The sequence below is a fragment of the Ictidomys tridecemlineatus genome, chromosome 1 (assembly GCF_052094955.1).
Source record: "Ictidomys tridecemlineatus isolate mIctTri1 chromosome 1, mIctTri1.hap1, whole genome shotgun sequence".
Lineage (NCBI taxonomy): Eukaryota > Metazoa > Chordata > Mammalia > Rodentia > Sciuridae > Ictidomys > Ictidomys tridecemlineatus.
The window spans coordinates 120,056,328-120,074,998 of record NC_135477.1 but is presented as its reverse complement, the minus strand read 5'-3'; the positions used below and the strand labels follow the sequence as shown (position 1 = coordinate 120,074,998).

The 18,671-nt window shown below is 50.0% G+C and overlaps 1 long non-coding RNA gene across 1 annotated transcript; it reads right to left on the bottom strand.

The window, feature by feature from the left end:
* Positions 1-4,084: 4,084 nt before the first annotated feature.
* Positions 4,085-18,298, bottom strand: LOC110598351 (uncharacterized). Its single transcript, XR_002484165.3, has 3 exons — positions 17,132-18,298; positions 8,220-8,329; positions 4,085-4,221 (listed from the first exon to the last, which is right to left on the bottom strand). It is a non-coding gene; the product is annotated as an uncharacterized LOC110598351 (long non-coding RNA).
* Positions 18,299-18,671: the final 373 nt, after the last annotated feature.

Here is an 18,671-nt window from a genome sequence, read left to right as displayed (position 1 = left end):
TGAGGCAGGAGGATTACAAAACCAGTTCAAAACCAACCTCAGCAACTTAACAAGGCACTAGGCAACTCAGTAAGACCCTGTCTCTAAATATTTTTTTTTTGTAGTTGGACACAATACCTTTATTTTATTTATTCATTTTTATGTGGTGCTAAAAATCGAACCCAGGGCTTTGCAACATGCCAGGCAAGCACTCTGCCGCTGAGCCACAACCTCAGCCCCAAGAGACCCTGTCTCTAAATAAAATACAAAAAAGGGCTGGCTCAGTGGTCCAGTGCCCCTGAGTTTAATCCCCAGTATCCCTCCTCAAAATATATATATATATATATATAATTTTTAATTAAAAATTTTATTGATGGGGGATTAAATACAGATCTTGCCAAGCAGTGCTGTACCACTGAGCTACATCCGAAGCCCAAAATCTAAAAAATTTAAAAGAGCTGGGCATGTATCTCAGTGGCAGAGCACTTGCCTAGCAAGTGCCAGGTCCTGAGTTCAATCCCCAGTATGGCAATAAGTAAACAGATAACAAAAGAATAGATACTCACCAATGTTGCCTATTATTGTGGGTGTTGCTGCTATTCCACCTACCTCCACACACATGCTTCTCTGCACCAGAACTTTCCCCAACACACTGCCTGACCTTTCCACTCCACCTTTGGCCCTATTTTCATTTGCAGAGAGCAGAAACTCCTCCCATAAACCCCCCACCTTTGTTTGGAGGGCAGTTTGGGGGATGGGAGTCATTGGGAAGGAACCCACCCAGTCTACCTAGTTAGTTCACTGAGCTGTCTGAGATGGGATTCTCCAAGAGTCACTCAGTGATCTCCATGGGAGCGCTCCCTCCCCAACTGTCAGAAAAGGTAAGAGCATTTAGTTATCATTCATCTAGTCAGTTGAGATACCTTCTCTCAAGCAGCACTGTAGTAGGGGAAGAAAGAAAAAACTCAGGCTCTTCCCTTAGGTTCATGCCTGGTCCTTTCAATTACAGCTGGTATAGCCATGTATTTTGTTCTCTGGGTCCTCCTAGCCAGTCACAAGAGGTTGGAGGGGTGGAGGCAACCTTGGGAAAGCAGTTACTGTCGTTACAGTTGCCATCTGTGGAGTTTGTTGTACCTAGAGCCAGTCACCTTGCACTGGTCCATCCATGCTGTGCCTGTTATTGAGTTCTTTAACCATCCCATGAGAGAAATACAATTATTGTTCTTAATTTATGAACAAATATACAGAAACTTCTGGGGGCAAAGGCCTTGCCCAAAGTCACACAGCAATCAAATAGTGGTGCTGGGTTTGGCTGAGGCCAGGACAGGAGAATTCAACCATTCTGTGATATGGTCATACGTGTTGTTTAATACCCAGATGCCTCTGAAAGATCCTCAAGCAAAGCCCTGTGGAGATGGATCTGCCCTTCTTGCCTCGACTTCTCTGTGTGCCTGAATCCTCAAGGACAGAGTTTTCATCTGAATCCTCAGGAGCCCCACCTGGAGCCAGGTATGCAGTAGGTAGGATTTGAATGTGGCATTCTCTCTACAAACAGCCATGATGTCTACTGTCACCTCCATATCTCCCCTTGGGTACCAGGCCCCACTACAGCCCATTTCAGAGCACCTTGGAGTTGTTGACTAGAAAAAGAAAGTTCTACTTTGCATAATATTTGCATCTGCTTTGCATGCTGTGCACATAACATCAAAATGCACAGAGGCCCAGCACCCTATCCTATACCCTATCCTTGTCTTGGCCTCACCACCCACCCACCCAGAGCAGGGGGTGGGGATTCTTGCAACTAGTCTAAGCTTATCTACTTCCAATGTTGTGGGGGAGAGAAATGAGAAGGCTCCTGCCTCCTTTCATCTTTGTCCCTCCTTCCTCTCCATCCATCCTTGCCTAGGGGGCCTAGTGGGTCAAGCAGAAGAGCCAGTAAACAGATGCCAGTGTGCACACACTTAAGAATACCTCTTATTCTTTTTCCTTAACATTCATTGTGGGGCGGCAGGTACTCAGACCCCAGACATTTTCTTGTACACTACTGTGTTTGTGTGTGTGTATTATTTCAAGTGTGCACACTGGCCTCTGTTTACTGGCTCTTCTGGCTGACCCACTAGGCCCCCCAGGTAGGAATGGATAGAGAGGAAGGAGGGACAGAGATGAAGGCAGGCAGGAGCCTTCTCATTTCTCCCCTCCACGACACTGCATGTAGACAAGCTTAGACTAGTTGCAAGAATCCCCACCCCTGCTTTGGGTGGGTGGGTGGGTGGTGAGGCCAAGACAAGGATAGGGTATAGGATAGGGTTCTGGGCCTCTGTGCACTTTGATGTTGCGTGCACAGCTATGGTTGCTGTGGCTGCTGGGGGATGGCTGGGCTGCCTGTCCTTACACAGTGCCAGACCTCCAAGTTACACACCCTTCTGTTGGCGCAGCTTGAGCAGTCCAAAGAAAGATGGGGCAGGAAGAAATGGAGATACCAGTAATGGAATGGTAGCAAGGACTCGAAAGAAAGAAACTGCTCTGTGATCTTGGGGAAAAAGGGGAAAGTCTGGGCATAGACTGGTCTTAGCCTGGACCTTTAACTGGGTCAGGGCCTCCTAAGAGATGCTATGTTATGTTTTGGATCTAGAATGTCTCCCAGTGGCTCATGTGTTGAAGTCTTGGTCCCCAATGCAGCAATGTTCAGAGGTGAGGCTTTTGGAAGTGATTGGATCATGAGGGTTCTAACCTCATCAGTGAATAGCTGAATGAGATATTAGGAGAAAGTGGGTCACTGGGGGCATGACTTTGAAGGGTTTATTTTGTCTCTGATACTTCCTCTTGCTCTCTCTTTGCTTCTTGGTTGCCATGAGGTGAGTAGCTTTGTTTCTTGCATCCTTCTACCATGATGGACTGCCTCATCACTGGCCCAAAGCAGCAGAGCCAAATGACTATGGACTGAAACCTCTGCAAACATAAGCCAAAATAAATCTTTCCTTCTCTAGGTTGATTTTCTCAGGTGTATTGTCCCAGAGATGGAAAGCTAACTAAAATACATCCTATGTGGGAAAGTAGGAGGAGGCAGATCTTGTGATTGGCTAATGAGGAGCAACCCATGTGAGTCAACAAAGGCCAAAAGCCTGTCCTGACTGGACCCAACAATCATTGTAATGAGAGTCTTAAAGTCTGATTGGCCATGAGATGTCAGCGGTTGAGGACTGGGATTGGTAGGGGTATCCTACCCATTCCCCTTCCTCACTGTAGGTTTAAATTTCAGACTTGAAAGCATCTAGTAGGTGCCCAAGGAAGAACCAGAGATCCAGGAACTCAGAATAGTGAGTTGAACTGGCCCATAGATGGATGGGCCAGGATACTTATTGTCTTTGTTCTAGCCATACAATGGGCATGGAGGGCAACACAGGGTACCAACAGCTCCTGGGGATCCTCACATCTGCAGACAAGCACTGCACAAACAATAACCTGGAAGCCCTTCCTGGAGGAGGCAGCACAGGTGCTGAGCTTCAAAAAATGGATAGAAAAAGTGGTAAAATGTGACCGAAGATGCAGTGGGCAGGCACGGACTTCTCCAGGGCATCAAGGAAAGCAAGGGGAGAGGAGAAGAGAAAGGCAGCAAGGACTGGATTGTGCCAAACCTTGAATTCCAGGCCCAGGAGGCTGCATTTTTGACAGGCATGAGGGACGTGAAAGACAGATGCAGACTGAAGGAAGAGGCTCTTAGATCCTCCTGCCTTCCTCCCCATCCTTACCCTGCCCTGGACACCGTCCACTCCATCCACCACTCCAGCACAGGTTCCACCCCAAACCCAGCAGAAGCTCCTGAGGCTGCTGAGCTCTCAAGAAAACTTCCACCCCAGCATGGATCCCCTGGCCCCTGGCCTTTCCTCTTCATATATTCCCCTGTCACCTCTGTGCAGCTGAATGGCCAGGCTGGAAGCCGCCTTTGCAATAAATTTCGGATCCCTTATACCTCTAGGGTACCACAATCTGGAGGCTCTTCCAGTTACCAGAACTTACAGTCACATATTCTCCTTGAGCCTTGGTTTCTTCTCCTCAAAATAGACATATACCAAGTTTCTTGTGAGAACTGGGTTGGATGGAGTACTTAACAGAATGACTGCATTTCATTTATTTATTCATTCTCTATTTATTGAGGGCCTTCTAGGTGTCTAGCATTGATTGAAGTACTGAGGTTTCAGCAATAAGTCACAGCAAAGTTTCTTGTTCTCAGGAGTTTCCAATCTGAGAAGGGGAAATCAATATAAGTCACAAATATGTAAATTTGTATGGGTATGTGAGATATCTATATAGAGAGATATATACACATGCATACATACATCCTGGGTATCGAACTCAGGAATATTTTAACATGGAACTTCACCCCTAGGTTTTTTTATTTTGAGACAGGGTCCCACTAAGTTGTCCAGTGTGGCCTTGAACTTGTGGTCCTTCCTGCCTTAGCCTCTCAGAGTAGCTGGGCTTATAGGCGTATGCCACCGTGACCAGCCACAAATATGTAAATTAAAATTTCACATCATGACAAACACTGTGAAAGTATAAATAGGATAATCTGACAGTGTGACATAACAGGGTAACTGGAGGTGAGAGAGAGGAATTTTGGATAAAATGGTTAGAAACCTGTCTCTGAGGTGTCCTTGAAGCATAGACCTGAAGAATGAGAAGGAGTCAACCATGTTAAGTAGTAGAGGAAGGTTTTCCAAGGAGCAGAAATGGCAAGTGCAAAGCCCTTGAGGCAGGAAGAGCTTGCTCTTCAGGAGGTTGGAGTGACTGGAGCAAGACCAGCAAGCAGAGGCTAGGGGCCTCTGGTCCTTGGGAGAAGTCATAGAAAACCATTGGAGGATTTACACAGTAATTGCTCAATAAAGGCTTGCTGTTATCATTATGAATAATATGAAGCCCAGAAAGGAATAGCAATTTGTCCATGGTCACAGAGTCCCTTCCCACAGCCCTACTCCTCTTCCAGGTGGTCTTCCTCCTCCCCTGAGGAGCCATGTGGATCAGCCCAAAGCAGACAGGAAGAGAAGATGGTGAGGGTGCCTTCTCTTCTCTCCTTCCTGCTCCTTCCCTCCGGCCATTTCCCGTGCTCCCGGCGCCTGTGCCCCAATTAGCTGGCAAGGCTGACGGCCTCAGCTCCGAATGACAGACACCTCCTGTCACCCCCTGACGGGCGAGGAGATTAACTCAGAGAGGCGCCGGCTGGAAGGGACAACAAGGGAAGGGAAGAAGGGGGAGGGAATGACCGACTGGACCTTCCCCCACCAAGAGTCCCCAGTATCTTGGAAGGAAGGGGAACCAAAGGGGACCCCTGACCTCAAACAGCTCGGAAAGCTGGGGAGAGCCACCCCTACTCTCCTGATCTGCTGCTCCAAGGTGGGGCCACACTGCCCCAGTTTCCACCTTCAGCTTCTCCCAGGGCTGGGACCATGGCTGTGGACACTTCAGAGCTGAAACCTCAGCTCCAGGGTAGCTGCCCAATAAATATCTGTGCTAAGTACTTTCATACAGATTTATTTAATCTTCAGTCTTTACAACATCACCATTTTACTGAGTCTTTTTTTCTTTTTTTTTTTTAATGCAATGGTGGGGATTGAACCCAGGGCCTCATGCACACTGCCTCATGCATGCTGGGCATGTGCTCTACTGCGGAACCACAAACACAGCCCCTATTTTTTTTTCTTTTTAGTTGTAGATGGACACAATATCTTTATTTATTTATTTTTGTGTGGTGCTGAGGATCGAACCCAGTGCTTCAGAGGCAAGCGCTCTGCCACTAAGCTACAGCCCCAGCTTCTGTTTTGAGACAGGCCTCACTCTGTTGACCAGGCTGGTCTTGAACTCAAGTGATCCTCCTGAGTGTTTGAGGCTACAGGTGCACCATCACCTGGTTAATATCCCTATTTTTAAATTTTTTTTAAAAATTTTTTGGTAGTTGTAGACAGAGAGAATGTCTTTATTTTGTTTCTTTTCTTTCTTTCTTTTTTTTAAATATGGTGCTAAGGATTCAAACCAGTGCCTCACACATGTGAGGGAAGTGCTCTGCCATTGAGCTACAGCCCCAGCCTAATATCCCTATTTTATACATGGAAACTTTTATGTATTAGAGATAGGGTCTTGCAAAGTTGCCCAACTGGTCTTGAACAATTGGGCTCAAGGGATCTCCCCACCTCATCCTCCTGAGTAGCTAGCACTCTTATGTGTATGCCATGATGCGCCTGGCTGTACCCTCCCAATTTTATTATTTTTTTTTTTATGTTTTTTTGAGAGAGAGAGAATTTTAATATTTATTTTTTAGTTTTCGGTGGACACAACATCTTTGTTTGTATGTGGTGCTGAGGATCGAACCCGGCCTCACAAATGTTAGGCAAGCACGCTACCGCTACCGCTTGAGCCACATCCCCAGCCCTCCTCCCTATTTTAAAGAAGGGGAACTCAGAGGAGGAGGGACTGGCTCAAAGATCAGTCACACAGATGGGCTAGAATTTGAACTGAGGTTGCCTGATGCAAATAGATGCCAAACTTCTAACCACTATTCTTTTTTTTTTTTTTTTTTAAGAGAGAGTGAGAGAGGGGAGAGAGAGAGAGAATTTTTTTTTTCAAAGAGAGAGTGAGAGAGAGAGAGAGAGAATTTTTAATATTTATTTTTTAGTTCTCGGCGGACACAACATCTTTGTTGGTATGTGGTGCTGAGGATCGAACCCGGGCCGCACGCATGCCAGGCGAGTGCGCTACCGCTTGAGCCACATCCCCAGCCCCTAACCACTATTCTTCTTCTTTTTTTTTTTTTTTTTTTTTTAATACTAGGGATTGAACCCAGAGGTGCTTTTCTCCAGAGCCACATCTGCAGCCCATTTTTTATTTTTTATTTTGAGACAGGGTATTGCTAAATTGCTTAAGGCCTCAGCTCAATTACTGAGGCTGGCCTTGAACTTGCTATCCTCCTGCCTTAGTCTCCCAAATTGCTGGGATTATATACATGCATCATTCTTCTTTACAGGAGGGGACTCAGCTCATACTATTTAGGAATTTACAGTCCACCCTAGGGCTGTGAGAAGCAAGCCCGGAAAATTCACACATCAGTTGCAGGCATAGACACTAAGCCCCAAGGTGGGGGTCAGAAGTTCCAGGTAACTCTCTGGAGAATGGAGGAGAGAAGGAGAAAGCCTTCTGGAGGGGGTGAAATGAGCTGGGCCTCTAAACAGGCACTGCTGGTGAGTAGAGGACAATAGGAAGGCAGAGGAGCAGTGCATGGCCACAAGCTTGCAGACAGAAGTGGGCAAGGCCTGGGACAGAAACCACAAAGGCTTAAGCAAAAGTAGAACCTACTGACTTATTCTGAGGCTCAAGAATACAAGAGTGTTTGGCTTCCAGTGGATCAGGAGGCTGAGACAGGAGGATTGTAAGTTCAAAGCCAGCCTCAGCAAAAGCAAGGCGCTAGGTAACTCACTGAGACCCTGTCTCTAAATCAAATACAAAATGGGGTTGGGGATTGGCTCAGTGGTCAAGTGCCCTTGATTTCAATCCCTGATACCAAAAAAAAAAAAAAAAAAAAAAAAAAAGAGTGCTTGGCTTCAAGTACAAGGAGATCAGTTTCCCTTTGTTGATTTCATGGGAAGCTCTCCTCAGAAGATAGGGGCCCCAAATTCCCATACTACAAGATCAGACATCACCTGCTTCTTCTCAATAACCAAACTCTTAGGATTCAGCCTGTTTGGTCAGGCCTAAATCACATGCCTGAAATTCTCTGAACGAATCAGAGTGGTCAGGGAGGCTGGGTCTGCTGATTGGCCAGGTTCTCCCCCATCCCATCCAAACTAGAGGTAGTAGGAGGAGACCCCCTACATCCCTAAGGCTGGGGAGAAAGGGAAAAGTAGTTCTTCCAAAAGGCAATGGGGACTGGGTGCTCTAGTCCCAGGACTGGATTCTGGGCCCTGAGTGATCTTTCCATGGGCAACCTAAGGACCTCCACTCCTTCTGCACTTTCTTCATATTTCCCACCTGTGCTGATGATATCCTGCAGCCCAGTTCTTGCTAGCTGAAGGGGGAGCTCCAGTAAGGCTCCCAATCCAGGACAGGCGGTGTCTTGAGGGTTTCTTCTGCCCAGTTGGCTCCGATGCCTTGGTTGTCTCCTTGGACCTGTCTGATCTCCTCTCCACCCACTCTTCACCCTTAGCTTGGGTATTTCCCTTAGAGTTTATATTATTATCAGCATCTTTACTTACCTTTTACAAAGTTGCAAGCTTTGATTGGAGCCCAAGAAGGGCAGTCTTGCAACAGGAAAGACTATGGCCCGGTGCCAGGAAGGACTTTCACAAGGAGAACATTCCACCCTCTAGACAGGAAAAGGTATAGCTGTCAGTCTTATGAAGCAAGAGGACAGTTACTATTGGGCCCAGCCCCCAAGTTAGGGTGAGAGTTGCTGCAGTACATCCTGCAACTAGTAACCTTGGAGGTAATGAGCTCACTTCACCAGGAGGGGAGAGGCAATGGCCTTTCCTCTGGGGTTTGGAGCATGAACTTGGTAGTCATATTGACAGAGATTTGAGTTCTAGGTCAGGTGGCTAAACTTAAGGCTTGCCCTCTCCAGCCTTGGTTTTCTCATCTGTAAACTGGGAAAAAATGCAGGGAAGTCCTGACCTTGAAGGGTAGTAATGTTCCCATGAGATATTGCAAACCAGGTGCTGGCCACACTCTTGGCACAGTGACTCTTCCATAAAGGGACAGCTGTTTTACTACTAATATTCTTCTAGCTCTAAGATTGGCCCTTTGTATGGGGCTCAAGACAATCCTTTCTGGACCTCAGTTTCTCCATTTGAACTTCCAGCCCTCTCACTCCTAGAATGGGTGACTTGGATGACTTCACTGCGGGGAGGACCCCTCCCACGTGGGTCAGTCCATGGGGGGGTAGGGGGTAGGAAGGCGGCAGTGCCCAACCAACATTTTCACCAGGCTGGGCAGGCAGCGCCAGGCAGGCGGGAGCTGGTCAGGTTTTTAATTGAACGCGATGCAAATGAAATGTAAATACCATGCAAATAAGCTCTTGCCAGGAGGCGCTGGGCTGGGAGCAGAGGGAGCAGGGAGGGGACTGCAGAGCAGGGCCTCCTTCCTGGCCCCCCCACTTTTTCTCTCCTGTGGCTGCCCACGCCCACCCCCTGGTGTTGCCCACCCAGCCAGGCCATTCCATTTATTCCATTTGGGGAAAGAAGCTCTTCTTCCCTCTACTCCCCCTCCCAGACTCACTTCCCTAAATGGGAGGCTCCAGGTGACAGTGGGTACTCAAGGAGGAGCCAAGGACCCCGTGGACAGGGCAAGGCCAACACAGGCACTCACAGTCACACAGAAAGACCCACACAGAGACATAGGAACAACAAACAGATATAAACATGAAGAAACACATGCCCTCTCAAGCCGCCTGTAACACTAAGACCCACTCAGAGACAGCAGGTCACACGTAACACACACAAGTGCACAATCAGTCATAAATACACAAAGTGAGACAAACAGACCCAATCATAGGAGCATGTGTGTGCAGAGTGTGCACTTGCAAGCACATGCACACACACATGCACACACACACACACACACACACACACACACACTGCCTCCACTATCATGAGGACTGCATACTGAAGTCCTGTACTGGCTGGATGTCAGAGAGGATGAGAGTTGGGGAAGTGGGACAGGCACCCTGTGTGGTCAGAGCCTGGTGGCCTAAGCAAGGCCAGACAGGCAGTAGGCGGTAGAGAGATCTTCGGGGTGGCCTGAGCCTTTGCCCAGCCCCCACACCCTAAGACACATGGCATACCCCAGAGCTCACAGCCCTAGAGATCTCAGGTGTTAGTCTCCAAGTCCTCAGGGTACTCTGGGCCCCATTCTGGGAATTTGGAGTCCCCTTGTGGTCCCTCAGTCCCCAGCCCTGAGGCAGCCAGACATTTAGGGGAGGTTGGCCCAGGGTGACAAGATGGCCAAGGGGAGGGGGTGAGGTGCAGGGGAGTGGGGAAAAGCTGAACAGTCTGGACAAACCTCCCTTCCACCCTCCACATCTGGGGGTGGTCCCAGCCCGCTCTCTGAAGTGACTCACGCCCTACATTTAACTCTCATTAGCGCCTCTGAGCCCAGCTGGAGGGACAACTGCCAACTTCCCCCAGCAGACAGGGAGCTCTGGGTGGGCCAGCCTCGAAGCCTCAGTTTCCCCCTAGGGGCCTGGCCCAGGGACAGGGGTTGCGTGGGAGAGGAGCACTCAGTCCCCTAGGCCTTAGCAAGGGCTGTCCTCCACCCCATGGAATGAGGGACAGGGTGTGGCCTCTTCCAGGAACCACCCTCCCCAGGCCCCCACCGGATGCACCACAGCTTCAGATAGTCCCCCGCCCCACCCAGGGCCCAGGCATCTCAAAGGAGGGGAGGAGGCAAACTGTCTTGGATCCAAGGAGGCCTCGGTGGCCGGTGATCCCGCCGCCCATCGGCCCTGGCTGCTCCTGCTGACCCTGCGCGAAGCCCTGGGCGGGGGCAGATGAAGAGGGATCAAAGAAGCAGAGATGTGGCCGGGGATCCATGGTCGTCCCGGGCCTTCTTCCTTCTCCCGCTTCACAGGCGGACCCTGCTCTTATTTACTGCTGGGTGCAGAGCGCACCATGTGCCGGGCCCTGTGGGCGCGGCCCTAGGCGGGGTGCGAGGACCCTCGGCTTGCCCCCGAGGGCCCCGTTCGCCCGCCTCCCCGACTCTTCCCCACCCCACCGCCTTCCCTGCTCTGTGGGAAGGAGGCAGCTGGGGCGGGGGTGGCCGCGGGAGCGTCTTGCCGGTGTGATCGTGCCGAGCAGGGAATTCGGGGCCATGTGGGAAAGACATTAGTGCCGGCCGCCCTGCCAGCCAGGAATGCGCCCCCCGCTCCGCAGCCGCCGCCTGCCTGGCCCAGAAACGGTGACTCACCCGCTCCGTGTTCCCACCCCCTTGTCGTGCACCCTCCACAGCCCACCACAGGCCTGGCCAGGGCTTCCCAGCCTCCCTGCCTTTGCTTCTGCTGGCCCTGCTACCTTCCTTGCCCATCCTCCATTCTCCCAGCGTCTTAGAATACTGAGCCAGATAGCACAGGAGGTGCACAGGGGGAGTCCTGAGACACGCGCCCCCACCCGCCACCACCACCACAGGCCTGTCTATTCTCTGGACTCGCTCTGATTAGAACACTCCTTAGGAACCGGTTGGGGTGGCTCACGACTAGAATCCCTGCGAAGCCAGAGACTGAGGCAGGAGGATCCTAGGTTCGAGGCCAGCCTGGGCAATTTAGCGAGACCCTGTCTCAAAATTTAAAAAACAGACCCAGTCAGAAAAGGTCGGGGGTGGGGGTGGGGGGCGAGAGTGGGTAGGGATGAAGCTCCCTCGTAAAGCACACCTGGATTCAATCCCCAGTACCAAACAACAACAAACATCTCTCCTTTGGGACTTAACTCTTGATCTGTTTCACTCCAGAATGCTACATCCACACCCAGCAGAGGGCAGGAGGGGTAGGGGGAGAAGGGAGTCAGGTTAGGAAGCAGAGCTTTGTGGGGGACTGCTGTTCCCAGGGCTCTTCCTCTTTGAATAATAAAGGAATGCCACCTGACAGCACCTGTGACCTTGGACCCTTATCTCCATGTCGACCTTGCTTTCCTCATCCCACAGAATGAGAAGACAGGACCCACCCACGTGCTAACAGGGACAGCCTCTGCAGGAATCTCTGTCTACACAGTTCTAAACTCAGAGCCTTCTGCTTTCAGTGATTCAACTGGATGAAGGTGGTTATAATATTAATAGTAATCTTGGCTGTTTAATGAATACCTACTATGTGTCATGCCCCTGGCTGGGTGCTTTCTAGACATTATCTCATCTAATTCCTACCTCAGTCCTATGAGATAGGATCTGCTATGATCCTTCTTAAAGATGAAGAAACATAGAGGCAACTGGGCATGGTGGCACTCACCTGTGATCCCAGATACTACTCTAGAACCTAAGGCAGGGGGATCACCAGTTAGAGGTCAGCTTGAGCAACTTAGCAAGACCTGACCTCAAAATTAAAAAACAAAACAACAACAACAAACAAATAAACAAACAAAAAAAACAGAAAATAAGAAGGGCTGGGAACCAGGAACTGGGGCACACATCTATAATCCCAGCAGCTCTGAAGGCTGAGGCAGGAGAATCACAAGTTTAAGCTAGGCTCAGCAATTTAGTGAGGTCCTAAGCAATTTAGTGAGAGATCCTGTCTCTAAATAAAAAATAAAAAGGGGGGTTTAGAGTTGTACCTCAGTGGTAGAGCGCTTGGCAAACATATGTGAGGCACTGGGTTCAATCCTCAGAACATAAAAATAAATAAAATAAAGGTATTGTGTCCATCTACAAGTAAATTTATTTATTTGTTTGTTTGTTTATTTTGGGGGTGGTGCTGGGAATCAAACCCCGGGCCTTGTGCATGTGAGGCAAGCACTCTACCAACAGAGCTACATCCCTAGCCCTAAAAAAAATATTTTAAAAAATAATAAAATAGGGTTGGGATTGTGGTTCAGTGTACAGCACTTACCTAGTACGTGGGAGGCACTGGGTTCGAACCTCAGCACCACATAAAAATAAATAAACAAAGTAAGGCATTGTGTCCTTCTACAACTAAAAAACAATTTAAAAAATAATAAAATAAAAAGGGCTAGGCATGTGGCTCAGAGGTTAGGTGCCACTGGGTACCAAAAAAAAAAAAAAAAAAAAAAGAAAGAGAAAGGTGCTATTCCAGGGACCCCCACAAGAGGCAGAACTTATGCCCACACCGATCCCCCCACTCTCTCCCCCCAGCTCTCCAGTGCCCATACAGGAGCATCCCCTCTGTTTACCTCTTCCAAAGACAAAACTGGGCTCCAGTGGGCAGCCGGTTGCAGCCCTCACCCTCACCAAAAGTCCTTCACGCATCCTCCACCCAGGGCCACTTCTCATGTTTTTTTTTTGCAGGGAGTGGTACCAGGAATTGAACTCAGGGGCACTTGATTACTGAGCCACATCCCCAGCCCTATTTTGTATTTTATTTAGAGACAGGGTCTCACTGAGTTGCATAAAGCCTTGCTTTTGCTGAGGCTGGCTTTGAATTCAGGATCCTTCCACCTCAGCCTCCCGAGTCACTGGGATTACAGGTCTGCACCACCGAGCCCAGGTCTCATAAGAGGTAATAAAACCAAGCAGCGGGCATCAGCTTCATTTTTAATTATCTAATTTACATTTAATTTTCCCCACCAATGTGTTGCAGTTTATTAATGTTTTACCTAAGACCATCCATTAATGGACTGAAAATATGTTCACAAAACTAATGAACATTTTTGGAGGCCCCTAGTTCAGAGTAGGGGACCCCATCTAGAGTCTCAGGCCCCTAGATCCAGCAGCCAACACAGTTCTCAGAACTATAATAATTTTTTTTAAAGTATTTATTTTCTAGTTTTTCGGCGGATACAACATCTTTGTTTGTATGTGGTGCTGAGGATCGAACCCGGGCCGCACGCATGCCAGGCGAGCGCACTACCACTTGAGCCACATCCCCAGCCCTACACTATAATAATTAATAAACAAATGTTCCAGAATTCTTTCAGAGAATGCTTCTTTCCTGCCAGCCTTCAGAAATAACGATTACCCTGCCAGACATTTATGGGAATATCACGTTCATTTCTTATACCTATTCTAGAATCTACCCCTAGAGACAGGTATTTCCCCCCTAAGTGCTGGTAATTGAACCAGGGCCTCAAACATGCTAGGCAACTTCTGTACACTGAGCTACGTTCCCAGCCTGACAAATACTATTAAACACCTGTTTCATAGGTGTGACTAGGGAGTATGACTCAAAGCCCAATCTCTGTCCTGCAGGATTGAGTAACCTCTTCAGAAAGTCCACATACTGGTCTTGCCAGTACCAAATCCAAACTTTGAGACATTGGGTCTATGAACCAGGGTGCCCTGTGGTTTTCAAGATGTCTAGGGAAAAGAAAAAGATGTCTATGGGCATGATGGCACATACTGTAATCCAGGTGACCTGGGAGGCTGAGGCAAGAAGATTGCAAATTGGAGGCCTGCCTTAGCAATTTAGTGAGAACGTAAACTACTTAGTGAGACCCTATCTCAAAAAAGGAGGCGGTGGGGGGGGGGATGGCGGCGGGGAGGCAGGGAGCTGGGGATATAGCTTAGTGATATTGTACCCCTGAGTTCAATCCCTAGTTTAAAAAAAAAAAAAAAAGATGTCAAGATGTCCTTGGGCTGGTAGAAAGAAGAATAGGAACCTAGTGACTAGGGTTCCACAGTGGTAGATCCCCAGACTTCCATATTCCCAGTGACCAATGTGACTTCCATGGTAGATTTTCCCTGGTACTCCCAGGAGGGTACCAGAAGTTGGGTGTGCTCCAGCTTTCCTCCACTGTCACTAAAATGAAGCTAGGTCTCCTTTAAAGCAGAGACAATGAACAGCTTTCCAAGAAGGAAGAGAGGATTTGAAATCCAAACTGAAATCCTGAGCCCAGGGCTGGTAGTAAAAAAGCTTAGACCCAGGGCAATGGACAGTGTAGATTCCCCTTGACCACAGCTCCAGCGGCACAGGGTGAACCCTCAACCCAACGTCAGCCAGCACCAGGCAGACAGGCAGAATGCACAGGCACCCCAGCCTTGGTCCAGCCCAGGCAGTTGGGCAATACAGATATTCATTCTGTGCCTTGGCCAGGCCTTGCCTAAATGGACGGTGAGCCTCAGACTCCCTGATGAAGTGGGACTGTGAACCTTCACCGGGGCCTGGGCAAAGCCCCTGGCAGATAGGAAGAGTGGATGAGCCTCAACCAGACCCTGGTAGAAGTCACTGTGGACTCCCCACCACATTCTCAGTCATGCTGGCAGAACCCAGAACTCAACTGAGATGTCATCAAGTAGGCCCCTTTCCCACTATCGACACAAATCTACTTTTCTTTTCTTTCTTTCTTTTTTTTTTAGTTAGACATAATATCTTTATTTTATTTATTTATTTTTATGTGGTGCTGAGGATCGAACCCAGGGCCTCGCACGTGCTAGGCAAGCGCTCTGCCGCTGAGCCACAAACCCAGCCCACACAAATCTACTTTTCAACAAATACTTAGAGGTTTCAGAAATACAACTGGCCACTTCTGGGCCAGAGGGCCTCCATGGAACCCAAAGGCTTGGGTTATCATCCCTTGAACTCCCTTACCTTTCTCTCCAGCCTCGTTGTGCTCATCTGGAAAAGGGAGATTCTGACTCAAGGAGCTGTCAGACTGCTGTGATAATGAAAGGTGATGGGGTAACCGGATTCTGGATTCTTTTTTTTTTTTTTTTAATTTTAATGTTTATTTATTTATTTTTAGTTTTCAGCGGACACAACATCTTTGTTGGTATGTGGTGCTGAGGATCGAACCCGGGCCGCACGCATGCCAGGCGCGCGCTACGGCTTGAGCCACATTCCCAGCCCCGATTCTGGATTCTTAATCTTCCTCAGCCTCCCCTCTTTCCTGTGCCTTCTTTATTATACAAAAAGGAAACAAAGGACCAGAAAAGTCAAAGGACTACCCCAAGAGCACACAGCAAATTGGGGTCAAAAGTGAAAGTGGAGCCTAGATCTCTTAAAGTGACATAGAAGAGGAACTTTGGGAACCTCCATAGACCAAAGCATTGTGTGGTTAAGTGGTGCAGTCTGGTCCAGTGTGCGCCTGGGCATGTGTGTGTATGTGTGTGTGTGTCTGTTGCTTGGGGGGGGGGGTAGGCAGGGTGTCGGGAGAGCTGCTGCCACCGCCTCCCTGGTATTTTTAGAATGAGCTGAGCTCAGGGCTCTAAGCTCCCATCAGCAGTGAGGGAAATGGGAAGGTCCCCACCACTCTCCCTCCCCCCATCAGCCTGTAGCTGGGTTGAGAGAGAGTGGGCCTGGAAATGGAAAGGGACCCTAGGGACTGGGGGCTGGCAGGCCCTGACCCCTTGCACCCTAGCCCACCCCATTTAGGTCATCTTTCCAATGGCCCCTTCCGGAGGGGGAATCCAAACTGGCAGAAACAGGAGCTCCCATCTGCCTGGCTACCATCAGCTTCCCTGCTAGGAGCTCCAGGCCAGCTCTCCTCTGCACCAGGTCAGAGCTGCAAGGTTCCCATGACAACGGATGACAGCAGCAGAGGCTGCTGGCCACTAGGTCAGGGGTGAGGGGGTGTGGGTGGAGGAGCAGGAAAAGAGAGGTGGCCCAGCATGAGGGTGGAGGAAGAGCTAGAATGAAGGACCCCTAAATGATAGCCCCCTCCTGAGGCGTGAACCCCCAGGAGAGTCCTAGAACCGCGCCTGATTGATGCTACAAAGTACTCCAGGCACTGATTAGGAAAGCTGGGCGCGGAAGGGCTGGCTATGCTTTTGGTCATGAGCTCATGAAGCCAGCGAGGGGTGGGGCTTAGAGATGGAGCAGCTGGGTTCTCGGTCTTCCTCAGCTTCCCCTCTTCCATGTAGCTCCCTTATTATACAAAAAGGAAACCAAGGACCAGAGAATTCCAAGGACTTCTAGAAAATGGAAATCCTAGTTCCCCTGCCTCCCAGCCCATATTCTTCTTCTTCTTCTTCTAGTTCAAGCTCCTAGACACTCATCTCCACCTCCAGGAATTGAAAGGGTCCTGAAGTCCTCCAACCAGCCTGACCATTCTGTAACTTGGATTCCCCATCCTATAACCAGTGGACAAGGCCCCCAAACAGACAGGTCATTTCCTGTTAAGTCTAGTCCCTAACTTCCGGAATGTTTTGGTTCCCCTCCAAAGAGATATGGCTTGGGCCATGGCCTCTGGCTGACTCCCCACCTCAGCCCCAGGGGCCCAGAGTGGGATTGAGAAGTTGCCCCACAACCCTGGTTGACCAAAGGCTTCCTTCCAAATTTTAGCCCCTCCAAAGCTGTCCAGTTTGAGAACCATCATTGGCTTCCACTGTCCCCAAGATAAAATACACCCACTTATCCTAGACCTTGATATTGAGGCCTGTGGTCCTCTGAGCTTTCTCCAGTGTGGTGTCACTGCCTCAGAAGTACCGGTCCCCAAGCCTTCTAGGAAAGTGGCATGGTCCTTCCTCCTCTAGGAAGCTCCTTGGGTCTTCCCACCCAGTCAATCCCTTGCTCACTTACCATGGAGTATGAGCGTAGAGAGTTCACGAGATCTTTCACACAGGACCTCTTGTTCCAGCCTCATTGTGTCTCTGAGAAGTGACATCACTGACCTATGAGTGAACTGTCTGCGGGGGAGGGCAGCCTCTTGCAGAAGGTCATATAACTGGTGAGTGATGCCTGGCTCTGGACCCTCTTTTCTTCTGACCCTTCTTGGGGCACCCCCTCGACTTCCACTTGGAAGCTCCGGCCTGTGGCAGGCCCTGTTCCTCAGATCCTCAAGCTCAGACCGAACAGTTCTTTCTCCAGTGCAACAGGCGCTGGCCTCCTCCCTCGGTGCATCTACTTATTCAACATGGTTGAGCACCTGACGCTTGCCAGCCAGGCAGGTCCCTTCCCCCAGTCCTCCTAGCTGGGAAGACAGCAAGCAAACAGATGAGTTCACCCAGTGGGGTTCCAGCAGGGCTGTGAGGGGGCCCCTGGGGCACTGGGTACACAGAAGGCCTGTAGGCCCAGATTTACCATCAAGACAGACTCCGCCTCCCTTAGGTCCTCTCTGCCTTGACCTCAACCCCACTTGCTGCAACCCATAAAGACTTATAAGGGGATAAGTGGCTGAGAAAGGCTTGTCTCCAGGCCCTGGACCCCGTGGCTGTAGCAGCCAGCACCCTCACTATTTCTACCCAGGACCCCCTCTCTCTATTATCTCCCCAGGGCCCCCAGGATGGGCAGAGGGGGCTAGCTGAACAGCAAAACCATCAGGTCCATTACGCCTCTCTGAGCCCCCCCATATAAACATTTTGGATCCAGAAGGTTTCCTGCAGCAGCCCCCAGCCCTAGCCCTGCTTTGGGGCCAGTAGAGCCATGGGAGACCCAGGGCCACCAGGGCCCTCAAAATGTTGGCAGGCAGGCCAGGGTCAGGCCCTCCCCCTCCCAGGGCTGTTAAGCCAGATTGGAACAGGGGGAGGGAAAGAAACCACAGGATTGCTGCTTGCTCCTTAGGGTCCCTCAGGGCCACCAGGAAGGGAAGAGAAAATGAGAAAGAAACTCTGTCTGGGCCCCCAAATTCCTCCCACGAGTTAGACTGGGGGCCATGGGAGCAGGGCAGGTTCCTGACACGGGACCCAGAGCCCCTCCTGGGGATGGGGGTGTTGAGCCCTGAGCGCCCTCGTGATGAGGCCGACTGCAGGGCGATTAATCTTGTGAGGGCTGCGCGACAGCACCCCCTCAGCCTCCCATGGCCAACCCCGCCCGCACTGCCCCAGGAGTTAATCTCTGCTCGGGGGACTTCTCAGCCGCTGTCACTGCTGCATTAATTCTGAGGCAGAGGGAGGCAGGAAGGAGGGAACATGGTTGGGGGGTGGCGGTGAGTAGGTTCCTTGGGAAGGTTTTGTTATCAGCAGCTGGTGAAGAGGGGTCCCAAAGGGTGAGACCTGGGTCTCTTTCAAGGTCCAGCCCTAGAGGAGAGGTGGGGGGCATCCATATTACCCCCCTCAAACCATCAGAACCCTTGCACCCCTGGTCTCCAGCTCTGGTAGTCCACCAGCTGAGCCCCAAATGC